General features: G+C 37.8%; 1 pseudogene; it reads left to right on the forward strand.

Annotated features, from left to right (window-relative positions):
- Positions 1-423: 423 nt before the first annotated feature.
- On the forward strand, positions 424-6,095 carry LOC134730817 (large ribosomal subunit protein eL31-like; annotated as a pseudogene).
- Positions 6,096-14,297: the final 8,202 nt, after the last annotated feature.

A 14,297-nucleotide genomic window follows, 5' to 3' on the forward strand; every position in this document is an offset into this window, starting at 1 on the left:
CATTATGGTGGTAGTCCCAGCTACTTGGGAGGCTGAGGTGGGAAGATCACTTGAGCTCAGGAGTTATAGGCTGCGGTGAGTCATGGCCACACCCCTACACTCCAGCCTGGGCAACAGAGTGAGCCCATCTCTTAAAAAAATAAAATAAAATCTGAGACTATTTGAAACTTACTTTTTAATGGAAATTAGGTGCATAAAACTGGCTTAATCATGACCCTTGAATTATGACACAGTAGAGTCATTTACCCAAGAATGGCCTGTTTTATTTTATTTTATCTTTAAAATATAATGAACACTTGGAAATTCATTACCAAACTTCAGCTCATCACCAAACCTGAGAACTTAAAATATTAACAGTTAACTTAAACATTTACCAATAAGAATAACAACAATAATAATACCTCAGTGGATTGGTTAGCAACATATTAAACACATTTGACAGAGAATTAAAGAATCAAAAGAGAGAGCAGATTCCAAGACAATGAGAAAAGAGTGAGAAAAGAATAAGGAAAATATAAAAGGAAATTTAAGAGATAAGAAATTTCAAATATGGTGGCCTAAATGGAGTCTAAGCAAAAGACAATAGAGAATATGGAGAAAAGGTGATGACTCACCAAGAGGTAATGACTGACATTTTTTTCAGAACTGATAAAGGATATCAAGCATCGTATTTTAAAAACCCAATAAAACCAAAGCCAATTATATAGAAATTCATACCTAAAATGTTATAATGAAACTGAGAACAAGAAGATTGAACCACACATTTTTTTCTTTTTTTAAAAAAAATTTTTTTAGAGACAAGTTCTCACACTGCCACCTAGGCTGAAGTGTAGTGGTGGTATCATACCTCAACTGATTCTTCAACCTCAGCCTCCAGAGTAGCTGGGATTACAAGCACAGGCCACTATGCCTGGCCTGAACATTTTCAACTTAAAACTGTGTAATTGTCAAACAGCTAGGGAGGAAGAAAAGACGAATAAACTAACAGTAACATGGATGCTGGAGACCAATAGAATAATATATGCAGAGTTTATTGAGAAAAAAAAATCACAACCTGGATTTGTAGAGACCTCAGAAGTTTCTCAAAAAAATGCCTGCCCCTGGTCTCATCTTTGTCGGAAGATAAAGCAAAAATGAACACATAGTGATAGATCTTCACTAGGGAAATTCCTAAAGATGTAATTCAGGAGGAAGGAAAAGAAGCCCAGAAAAGAAGATTTGAATGCAAGAAGGAAAGAAAATTGAAAAAAATATATAATTGTAGATAAATCTAAGGAAGTACTGATTAGAATTAAGATGTGATTAGAATTAAGATCCTGGTTTCAAATGGGGATTAGGAATTAATTTTGGACTTCGTTAAAAGTACACTATAAAATTTTAAAGATATTAACCAATAAAATAGAAATAGGACATATAACTTCCAAATTAGTAAAGAAAAAATACGTGATTAAAAAAAAACCCAAAAGCAAAATAAGCCAAAGGGAAAGAAAAAAAGAAAAATAAATGAGACAAATATAAAGCAAAAAGTTATGTGGTAGAAACTGGTAAAATATTTCAGTACTATATAGGCAAAAAATATCAACAAAAGACAACCTGGATAGCTGTTTTAATATCAGCTGTTTTAATTTAAGACAAAAGAAAAGCTTTATTTGTGATTTATTTTTTAAAAAATCACTATATGAAGATGAGAAGTTCAATTAATCAAGGTCGTTTAAACATTTAACTTTGTATACATATAGTTAAATAGCTTCAAAATACTCAGGGAAAAGGTAATTAAAACTATAATAAGAAATGGACAGCTTTCCAACTTTGACCCGAGAGAATGGCTCCCGCAAAGAAGGGTGACGAGAAGAAAAAGGGCCATTCTGCCATCAACGAGGTGGTGACCCGAGAATACACCATCAATATTCACAAGTGCATCCATGGAGTGGGCTTAAGAAGCGTGCCCCTCGGGAACTCAAAGAGATTCTGCAATTTGCCATGAAGGAGATGGGAACTCCAGATGTGCGCATTGATACCAGGTGCAACAAAGAGGTCTGGGCCAAAGGAATAAGGTATGACCCACACGGTATCCGTGTGTGGTTGTCCAGAAAACGTAATGAGGATGAAGATTCACCAAATAAGCTCTATATTTTGGTTACCTACATACCTGTTACCACTTTCAAAAATCTAAAGACAGTCGATGTGGATGAGAACTAATCGCTGATTGTCAAATACATCAAATAAAGTTATAAAATTGCAAAAAAAAAAAAAGAGGAAATGGACAATCACCATTAAAGGGAGAGATGTCAACACAGCTCTCTATTATTGAGAGGCCAATGGATAGAAAAGGTTTGAACAATGAAATAGGCTATACATATGCAGAACCCTCCACCTAAAACAGAGAATGCAAATTCTTCTCTAGCACATAGGAAATAAGTAAAAATAAAAAAAAAAAAAAAGGCCACAAGCAAGGTTTTTGACTTTTAGGTCAAAAAAACTTTAAAAATTGCTATCAGGCTATATTTGCTTATGACAATGCAATTATGTTATAAATTAATAACAAAAAAGTTACATCTGACAAAGGTCTGATATCCAGAATCTATAAAAACTTTAAAAAATGAAAAAGAAGCAACCTCATTAAAAAATGGGCCAAAGACACGAACAGACACATCTCAAAAGAAGACATACAAGAAGCTAACAAACATGAAAAAAATGTTCCACATCACTAATCATCAAAGAAATACGAAACAAAACCACAGTGAGACACCACCTCACACCAGTCAGGATGGATATTATTAAAAAGGTCAAAAAACAACACATGTTGGTGAGACTGTAGAGAAAAGGGACTGCTTACACACTGTTGGTGGGAGTGGAAAGTACTTCAGTCAGTGTGGAAAACAGTTTGAAGATTTCTCAAAGAACCTAAAACAGAACCACCATTTAACTCAGAAATCCCATTACTGAGTATATATCCAAAAGAAAATAAATCATTCTACCAAAAGACACATGCACTCACACCTTCGTTGCAACACTATTCACAATATCAAAGACATGGAATCAACCTAGGTGCCCACCAACAGTGGATTAGATACAGAAAATGTAGTGCATATATAACAAGAAATACGAAGGAGTCATAAAAAGAATGAAATCATGCCCTTTGCCTCAACATGGATGCAGCTGCAGGCCTGATATGGTTAGGCTTTCTGTCCCCACTCAAATCTCATCTTGAATTGTAATCCCCATAATCCAAGGGAGAGACCAAGTGGAGGTAATTGAATCATGGGGGCAGTTTCCCCGTGCTGTTCTCATGATAGTAAGTGAGTTCTCACAAGATCTGATGGTTTTATAAGGGGCTCTTCCCTCTTTGCTCAGCATTTCTCTTTCCTAACACCTTGTAAAAAAGGTGCCTTGCTTCCTCTTCACCTTCCACCATGGTTTTAAGTTTCCTGAGGCCTCCTCAGCCATGCAGAACTGTGAGTCAATTAAACTTCTTTCCTTTATAAATTACCCAGTGTCAGGCAGTTCTTTATAGCAACGTGAAAACGAACTAATACAAGCGAATTCAAAAAGGAACAGACAACCCAGCAAATACTGTATGTTCTCACTTATAAGTAGGAGCTAAACATTGGGTACTCATGGACATAAAAATGGCAACAATAGAAACTGGGGACTACTAGATGGGGGAGGGAGGAAGGGAGGCAAGGGTTGAAAAACTAAATGTTGAGTATTATAATCAGAACCTGGGTGACAGGATAATTTGTATACCAAATCCCAGCATCATGTAATATACCCATGTACATGTTGCTACTGAATCTAAAATAAAAGTTGAGCCAGGCACTTTGACTCACACCTGTAATCCCAGCACTTTGGGAGGGCGAGGCAGGAAGATTGCTTGAACCCAGGAATTGAAGATCAGCCTGGGCAACATGGTGAAGCCCTGTCTCTATTAAATATATACATACATACATAAAAACATAAATAAATAAAATAAAATAAAAACTAGAAAAGAAACTTTTAAAAAAGGTGAAAAAGATTATAAAAGTAAATAAAATCTCAAATCATTTAAACCACAATTCTAAGTGACTTTTGAGATTGAATATTTTGTTCACTGAATCTACTCATATACATAACTAAACAAACGGAAATTCTATCATTTCAGCATACCTATTTTGATAAATCAAGATTTAACTATATAAAATATATAGGAAACTACCAAAAGATATTGAAAATAAGAATGTAACTTTTTTTTTTTTTTTTTGAGACAGAGTCTTGCTCTGTCACCCAGGCTGATGGCCAGTAGCGCGATCTCGGCTCACGGCAAGCTCTGCCTCCCAGGTTCACACCATCCTCCTGCCTCAGCCTCCCAAGTAGCTGGGACTGCAGGCACCCGCCACCACGCCTGGCTAGTTTTTTGTATTTTTAGTAGAGATGGGGTTTCACCGTGTAACTAACATTTTTAAGATACAATAGGGTGTCCAAACTTTTGGCTTCCCTGGGCCACATTAGAAGAAGAAGAATTGTCTTGGGCTGTGCATAAAATACACTAACACTAATGACAGCTGATGAGCTAAAAAGCAAATTGCAAAAATAAAAATAAAAATAAAAATCTCATAATATTATAAGAAAGTTTACGAATTTGTGTTGGGCTGTATGCAAAGCCATCCTGGACCATATGTGGCCTGTGGACTGTGGCTTAGTCAAGCTGATATTGGATAAGGAAAGAGCTAACAGAAAGTGTGAATTGCTCATTTTCTTATTTATTTCTGCAGGGAATAGAACCATTTAAAGTTGCTAAATTAAAAAATACAAGATTAACTGTAATATTATATAAACTGCTATAAAGTTAAGTAGAAGTTTTAAAACAGACAAAAAATTGTTGAACTTAGAAAAACCGCACACATAAAAAAAAAAATCCAAGGCTGAGTGCAGTGCCTCATGCCTATAATCCCAGCACTTTGAGAGGCTGAAGCAGGAGGATCACTTGAGCCCAGGAGTTCAAGACCAACCTGGGCAACATAGCAAGACCTTGTTTCTACCAAAAAAAAAAAAAAATTAAATAGCTGGGCATGGTGACATACACTTGTAGTCTCAGCCACTTGGGAGGCTGAAGTGGGAGGATCACTTGAGCCTAGAAGTTCAAGGCTGCCGTGAGCTATGATCACACCACTGCACTCCAGCCTGGGTGACAGAGCAAGACCCTGTCACCAAGAAATAAAGCCTAATACATTTATTGTATCGACAAATATAAATGGCATATATTCATCTACTAAAAGAAAAACTCTCATATTGGGTACAATTTTTAAATTGTATATTGTGTATATGAGACATCTAAAACAATGTGATTCACAAAAGATTAAAAACAAGAATATAAAAATACAGTCACGCAAAGCTAACTGAAACAAGAGTTAAAATATAATCTTTTTTAATATATAAATATTAATTGGAGACCATATTTGCTGAGTGCTGTGTGCCAGGAATGTGCTTTACATAAATGATACGTTAAATCCTAAAAACAGCCCTCTGAAGCGTATTGGCCACATTTTACAGATGAAGGAACTGAAGCACAGAGAGATTTAAAAACGTATTCAAAGTTGTATAACTGGTCATCAGAGGAGACAGAATTCCAACCCAAATTTTCTAGCTCTAGATCCTGTCTAGCAGCAATATTGTCTTTACAGTTAAAAAAATAAAAGAACTATTTAAAATGTATAATTTTAGTTGCACAGAACTTTTTTTAGAAAGGATACACTAGAAATTATCAAAATAGTAGTTACCTTTACAGAGAATGACTAGGAATGAAAAGAGGATTTTAGGGCGGAGGAGCCAAGATGGCCGAATAGGAACAGCTCTGGTCTACAGCTCCCAGCGTGAGCGACGCAGAAGACGGGTGATTTCTGTATTTCCATCTGAGGTACTGGGTTCATCTCACTAGGGAGTGCCAGACAGTGGGCACAGGTCAGTGGGTGCGCGCACCGTGCGCGAGCCGAAGCAGGGCGAGGCATTGCCTCACTTGGGAAGCGCAAGGGGTCAGGGAGTTCCCTTTCTGAGTCAAAGAAAGGGGTGACGGACAGCACCTGGAAAATCGAGTCACTCCCACCTGAATACTGCGCTTTTCCGACGGGCTTAAAAAACGGTGCACCACGAGATTATATCCTGCACCTGGCTCAGAGGGTCCTATGCCCACAGAGTCTCGCTGATTGCTAGCACAGCGGTCTGAGATCAAACTGCAAGGCGGCAGCGAGGCTGGGGGAGGGGCGCCCGCCATTGCCCAGCCTTGATTAGGTAAACAAAGCAGCCGGGAAGCTCGAACTGGGTGGAGCCCACCACAGCTCAAGGAGGCCTGCCTGCCTCTGTAGGCTCCACCTCTTGGGGCAGGGCACAGACAAACAAAAAGACAGCAGTAACCTCTGCAGACTTAAGTGTCCCTGTCTGACAGCTTTGAAGAGAGCAGTGGTTCTCCCAGCACGCAGCTGGAGATCTGAGAATGGGCAGACTGCCTCCTCAAGTGGGTCCCTGACCCCTGACTCCCGAGCAGCCTAACTGGGAGGCACCCCCCAGCAGGGGCACACTGACACCTCACACGGCAGGGTATTCCAACAGACCTGCAGCTGAGGGTCCTGTCTGTTAGAAGGAAAACTAACAAACAGAAAGGACATCCACACCAAAAACCCATCTGTACATCACCATCATCAAAGAACAAAAGTAGATAAAACCACAAAGATGGGGAAAAAACAGAGCAGAAAAACTGGAAACTCTAAAAAGCAGAGCACCTCTCCTCCAAAGGAATGCAGTTCCTCACCAGCAAAGGAACAAAGCTGGATGGAGAATGACTTTGACGAGCTGAGGGAAGAAGGCTTCAGACGATCAAATTACTCTGAGCTACAGGAGGACATTCAAACCAAAGGCAAAGAAGTTGAAAACTTTGAAAAAAATTTAGAAGAATGTATAACTAGAATAACCAATACAGAGAAGTGCTTAAAGGAGCTGATGGAGCTGAAAACCAAGGCTCGAGAACTACGTGAAGAATGCAGAAGCCTCAGGAGCCGATGGGATCAACTGGAAGAAAGGGTATCAGCGATGGAAGATGAAAGGAATGAAATGAAGCGAGAAGGGAAGTTTAGAGAAAAAAGAATAAAAAGAAATTAGCAAAGCCTCCAAGAAATATGGGACTATGTGAAAAGACCAAATCTACGTCTGATTGGTGTACCTGAAAGTGATGAGGAGAATGGAACCAAGTTGGAAAACACTCTGCAGGATATTATCCAGGAGAACTTCCCCAATCTAGCAAGGCAGGCCAACGTTCAGATTCAGGAAATACAGAGAACACCACAAAGATACTCCTCGAGAAGAGCAACTCCAAGACACATAATTGTCAGATTCACCAAAGTTGAAATGAAGGAAAAAATGTTAAGGGCAGCCAGAGAGAAAGGTCGGGTTACCCTCAAAGGGAAGCCCATCAGACTAACAGTGGATCTCTCGGCAGAAACCCTACAAGCCAGAAGAGAGTGGGGGCCAATATTCAACATTCTTAAAGAAAAGAATTTTCAACCCAGAATTTCATATCCAGCCAAACTAAGCTTCATAAGTGAAGGAGAAATAAAATACTTTACAGACAAGCAAATGCTGAGAGATTTTGTCACCACCAGGCCTGCCTTACAAGAGCTCCTGAAGGAAGCACTAAACATGGAAAGGAACAACCAGTACCAGCCGCTGCAAAATCATGCCAAAATGTAAAGACCATCAAGACTAGGAAGAAACTGCATCAACTAATGAGCAAAATAACCAGCTAACATCATAATGACAGGATCAAATTCACACATAACAATATTAACTTTAAATGTCAATGGACTAAATGCTCCAATTAAAAGACACAGACTGGCAAGTTGGATAAAGAGTCAAGACCCATCAGTGTGCTATATTCAGGAAACCCATCTCACGTGCAGAGACACACATAGGCTCAAAATAAAAGGATGGAGGAAGATCTACCAAGCCAATGGAAAACAAAAAAAGGCAGGGGTTGCAATCCTAGTCTCTGATAAAACAGACTTTAAACCAACAAAGATCAAAAGAGACAAAGAAGGCCATTACATAATGGTAAAGGGATCAATTCAACAAGAAGAGCTAACTATCCTAAATTTATATGCACCCAATACAGGAGCACCAAGATTCATGAAGCAAGTCCTGAGTGACCTACAAAGAGACTTAGACTCGCACACATTAATAATGGGAGACTTTAACACCCCACTGTCAACATTAGACAGATCAACGAGACAGAAAGTCAACAAGGATACCCAGGTATTGAACTCAGCTCCGCACCAAGCGGACCTGATAGACATCTACAGAACTCTCCACCTCAAATCAACAGAATATACTTTTTTTTCAGCTCCACACCACACCTATTCCAAAATTGACCACATACTGGGAAGTAAACCTCTCCTCAGCAAATGTAAAGGAACAGAATTTATAACAAACTATCTCTCAGACCACAGTGCAATCAAACTAGAACTCAGGATTAAGAATCTCACTCAAAACCGCTCAACTACATGGAAACTGAACAACCTGCTCCTGAATGACTACTGGGTACATAACGAAATGAAGGCAGAAATAAAGATGTTCTTTGAAACCAACGAGAACAAAGACACAACATACCAGAATCTCTGGGACGCATTCAAAGCAGTGTGTAGAGGGAAATTTATAGCACTAAATGCCCACAAGAGAAAGCAGGAAAGATCCAAAATTGACACCCTAACATCACAATTAAAAGAACTAGAAAAGCAAGAGCAAACACATTCAAAAGCTAGCAGAAGGCAAGAAATAACTAAAATCAGAGCAGAACTGAAGGAAATAGAGACACAAAAAAGCCTTCAAAAAATTAATGAATCCAGGAGCTGGTTTTTTGAAAGGATCAACAAAATTGATAGACCACTAGCAAGACTAATAAAGAAAAAAAGAGAGAAGAATCAAATAGACGCAATAAAAAATGATAAAGGGGATATCACCACCGATCCCACAGAAATACAAACTACCATCAGAGAATACTACAAACACCTCTATGCAAATAAACTAGAAAATCTAGAAGAAATGGATAAATTCCTGGACACATACACTCTCCCAAGACTAAACCAGGAAGAAGTTGAATCTCTGAATAACAGGATCTGAAATTGTGGCAATAATCAATAGCTTACCAACAAAAAAGAGTCCAGGACCAGATGGATTCACAGCCGAATTCTACCCGAGGTACAAGGAGGAACTGGTACCATTCCTTCTGAAACTATTCCAATCAATAGAAAAAGAGGGAATCCTCCCTAACTCATTTTATGAGGCCAGCATCATTCTGATACCAAAGCCAGGCAGAGACACAACAAAAAAAAGAGAATTTTAGACCAATATCCTTGATGAACATTGATGCAAAAATCCTCAATAAAATACTGGCAAACCGAATCCAGCAGCACATCAAAAAGCTTATCCACCATGATCAAGTGGGCTTCATCCCTGGGATGCAAGGCTGATTCAATATACGCAAATCAATAAATGTAATCCAGCATATAACCAGAGCCAAAGACAAAAACCACATGATTATCTCAATAGATGCAGAAAAAGTCTTTAACAAAATTCAACAACCCTTCATGCTAAAAACTCTCAATAAATTAGGTATTGATGGGATGTATTTCAAAATAATAAGAGCTATCTATGACAAACCCACAGCCAATATCATACTGAATGGGCAAAAACTGGAAGCATTACCTTTGAAAACTGGCACAAGACATGGATGCCCTCTCTCACCACTCCTATTCAACATAGTGTTGGAAGTTCTGGCCAGGGCAATTAGGCAGGAGAAGGAAATAAAGGCTATTCAATTAGGAAAAGAGGAAGTCAAATTGTCCCTGTTTGCAGACGACATGATTGTATATCTAGAAAACCCCATTCTCTTAGCCCAAAATCTCCTTAAGCTGATAAGCAACTTCAGCAAAGTCTCAGGATACAAAATCAATGTACAAAAATCACAAGCATTCTTATACACCAACAACAGACGAACAGAGAGCTAAATCATGAGTGAACTCTCATTCACAATTGCTTCAAAGAGAATAAAATACCTAGGAATCCAACTTACAAGGGATGTGAAGGACCTCTTCAAGGAGAACTACAAACCACTGCTCAAGGAAATAAAAGAGGATACAAACAAATGGAAGAACATTCCATGCTCATGGGTAGGAAGAATCAATATCGTGAAAATGGCCATACTGCCCAAGGTAATTTACAGATTCAATGCCATCCCCATCAAGCTACCAATGGCTTTCTTCACAGAATTGGAAAAAACTACTTTAAAGTTCATATGGAACCAAAAAAGAGCCCGCATCGCCATGTCAATCCTAAGCCAAAAGAACAAAGCTGGAGGCATCACACTACCTGACTTCAAACTATACTACAAGGCTACAGTAACCAAAAGAGCATGGTACTGGTACCAAAACAGAGATATAGATCAATGGAACAGAACAGAGCCCTCAGAAATAATGCCGCATATCTACAACTATCTGATCTTTGACAAACCTGAGAAAAACAAGCAATGGGGAAAGGATTCCCTATTTAATAAATGGTGCTGGGAAAACTGGCTAGCCATATGCAGAAAGCTGAAACTGGATCCCTTCCTTACACCTTATACAAAAATCAATTCAAGATGGATTAAAGACTTAAACGTTAGACCTAAAACCATAAAAACCCTAGAAGAAAACCTAGGCATTACCATTCAGGACATAGGCATGGGCAAGGACTTCATGTCTAAAACACCAAAAGCAATGGCAACAAAAGCCAAAATTGACAAATGGGATCTAATTAAACTAAAGAGCTTCTGCACAGCAAAAGAAACTACCATCAGAATGAACAGGCAACCTACAAAATGGGAGAAAATTTTCGCAAACTACTCATCTGACAAAGGGCTAATATCCAGAATCTACAATGAACTCAAACAAATTTACAAGAAAAAAACAAACAACCCCATCAACAAGTGGGTGAAGGACATGAACAGACACTTCTCAAAAGAAGACATTTATGCAGCCAAAAAACACATGAAAAAATGCTCATCATCACTGGCCATCAGAGAAATGCAAATCAAAACCACAATGAGATACCATCTCACACCAGTTAGAATGGTGATCATTAAAAAGTCAGGAAACAACAGGTGCTGGAGAGGATGTGGAGAAATAGGAACACTTTTACACTGTTGGTGGGACTGTAAACTAGTTCAACCATTGTGGAAGTCAGTGTGGCGATTCCTCAGGGATCTAGAACTGGAAATACCATTTGACCCAGCCATCCCATTACTGGGTATATACTCAAAGGACTATAAATCATGCTGCTATAAAGACACATGCACACGTATGTTTATTGAGGCATTATTCACAATAGCAAAGACTTGGAACCAACCCAAATGTCCAGCAATGATAGACTGGATTAAGAAAATGTGGCACATATACACCATGGAATACTATGCAGCCATAAAAAATGATGAGTTCATGTCCTTTGTAGGGACATGGATGAAATTGGAAATCATCATTCTCAGTAAACTATCGCAAGAACAAAAAACCAAATACCGCGTATTCTCACTCATAGGTGGGAACTGAACAATGAGATCACATGGACACAGGAAGGGGAATATCACACTCTGGGGACTGTTGTGGGGTGGGGGGAGGGGGGAGGGATAGCATCGGGAGATATACCTAATGCTAGATGATGAGTTAGTGGGTGCAGCGCACCAGCATGGCACATGCATACATATGTAACTAACCTGCACAATCTGCACATGTACCCTAAAACTTAAAGTATATAAAAAAAAATTTAGCATACTTTAAGTCATAAAAAAAAGAAAATATTAGAGATTTTCAAAAATATAAAATAGTGGGACAATGTTTTTTGTTTGGAAGTTTTGTTAAGTTAACATATAATGGGCTTACTGTTTTTTTTAACAAATAAATATATAATACATATTTTACTTAATTTAAAGAAAAGAAAAGAGGATTTTACTTTTTATTTTTCTTTTTTGTTATTTGTTTATTTAATAGTGGGAGGGAGTTAAATATTGCTTTTTATGTGTTATTGGATGCATACAAAGGACTGTATGTACATTTTGAAGCATATCAATAAAATAAATCTCTGAGAATTACTCAGCTTAAAAACAAACATTGCTAATACTATTACATCTATATTAATACTCTATTATAAACTTCAAAACATGTGAATGTTGTACTTATTTTTTAATTAAAAATTTCAGCTGGCTGATACAACTATACCATTATTGTGTTTTTCTAAATATTTTTAAAGGAATCAAAAAATAAGGTAAAGTGGGGAGGTGGATCAGAATGTGACTTTCCCAAAAATATAATGGTTACGAGTCCCAGTCCCACACAGGGGTGTGACAACACATTATATACAGCAATGCCCTTGATGAAACTCATGTGTGTCTCACTTAAGGCAATATGAGACACTATTGAAATATCCACTGTACATTTATATAACAGGTTATTGTACAACCTCTCAAAGGGTGAGTTCCAAGAGGAAAAAAGCAACTTTATGCAAGTACTTCACTTAAAAATAGTGTGTATGAAAAAATTTTACCCATGGATAGAGACTCTTATCACTATTAACGATAACATCAGAACTTATCTCAGCAGGTACCATCAGCTTTTGTAACTCTACTCTTTGTCTTTGCCAACATCACTTTTAGCTTAAAAAAATAAAAAGGGAAAAAAAGCACCTGAAAGCCTTGAAACCCAACAATCTTTCCTACATAATTCTGTGATGAACAAACAAGTATTGTTCAACTGTTCCACAATAAGGTTAAGGACCTTTAATAATAATTTCAGCACATTGACAATATTATCAAAAGCTTTATTCTAATTCTGAACACACAGGCAGAATAATCTGTGTCACTGGTGCTTTTAGGTGTTCTTTTAGAAATCCATTTTTAATATTCTGGTACTATATAAAATCTTTAGCACTTAATGGAAAAGTTTCCATTCTTGAGACAGCTACTTACATGAAATAATGTTTCTTACTAGCAGATGGAGTGCTAACAGAATTTTTAATAAATCCACATTTCTTAGAAATACATTTTGTATAATACATTATTTTCAAGTGATAGTTTACTTCTTTCACTGCAAACTGTTGAAGTAAAAATTCAGGAAATTTGATGTGAAGATGCTATTTGAAACACTCCAAAAAAAAAAAAAACTCCACAGAACTTCAATCCTTTAGCAAAATCCTGGCACTGCTAGCATCAATATGACTTCAGCAAAAGGATCTTAAAAGTATTAACTAGCTACAACATCTTATTGTCTCTGGAATAATCTATACATTGTTACATTCATACTTTAGAATACATATTAAATATAGGCAAAAGCCACTTAAGATAATCATTCTACTTCCAGGTAAAGTAATTATTATCATTATAGAAATACAATTTATTGAGGATATCATGAGCCAAGACTCTTCTAGGTGTCCTGTATACACTTTCTTTAGTCTGCACAATAGTATTACAATTCTTTGATGAGAAAATGAGAGGTGAGAGAAATTAAGTAACCTGGTGAAAGTTCCACTGCTGGAAAATGACAGCGCTGCTTTCTGAACCTGAGTCTGACCACCTCAAAAGTTTTTTTATTGTCCCATGCATCCTCCACCATTTTTGGTGTATAAATCTTAGTTTTTCATCTGGGTTGAAAATCAGCCTAAAATGTAATTTGTGTAATAATTTAGAGAGAAAATTATGCTTTATTTCACCAGTGGCATTTTAAAAAAGTGATCCAGCTGATCAGTTTTTAACAAACTGGTATTTGTATTCCTTCCTGCCATGCTCTCCACCAATCTACCTTTTTTCTCTGATATGGTTTGGTTCTGTGACCCCACCTGAATCTCATCTCAAACTGTAATCCCTATAGGTCGAGGGAGGGACCTGGTGGTAGGTAATTGGCTATGGGGTGGTTTCCCCCATGCCCTCATGACGGTGTGTGAGTTCTCATGAGGTCTGATGGTTTAAAAGTGTGAGGCGGTGCCCCTCTCTCTCCTGCCACCTTGTGAAGAAGGTACTTGCTTCTCCTTCGCCTCCCACCATAATTGCAAGTTTCCTGAGGACTTCCCAGCTGTGTAGAACTGTGAGTCAATTAAACCTCTTTTGTTTATAAGTTATCCAGTCTCAGGTATGTCTTTATAGTAGTGTGAAAATGGACTAATATAGAAAGTTGGTACAGGGAATTTGGGGCACTGCTATAAAGACACCTGAAAATGTGGAAGCAACTTTAGAAATGGGTAATGGGCAGTGGTTGGAA

Source organism: Pan paniscus, chromosome 6 (assembly GCF_029289425.2).
Source record: "Pan paniscus chromosome 6, NHGRI_mPanPan1-v2.0_pri, whole genome shotgun sequence".
NCBI classification, from domain to species: Eukaryota; Metazoa; Chordata; class Mammalia; order Primates; family Hominidae; genus Pan; species Pan paniscus.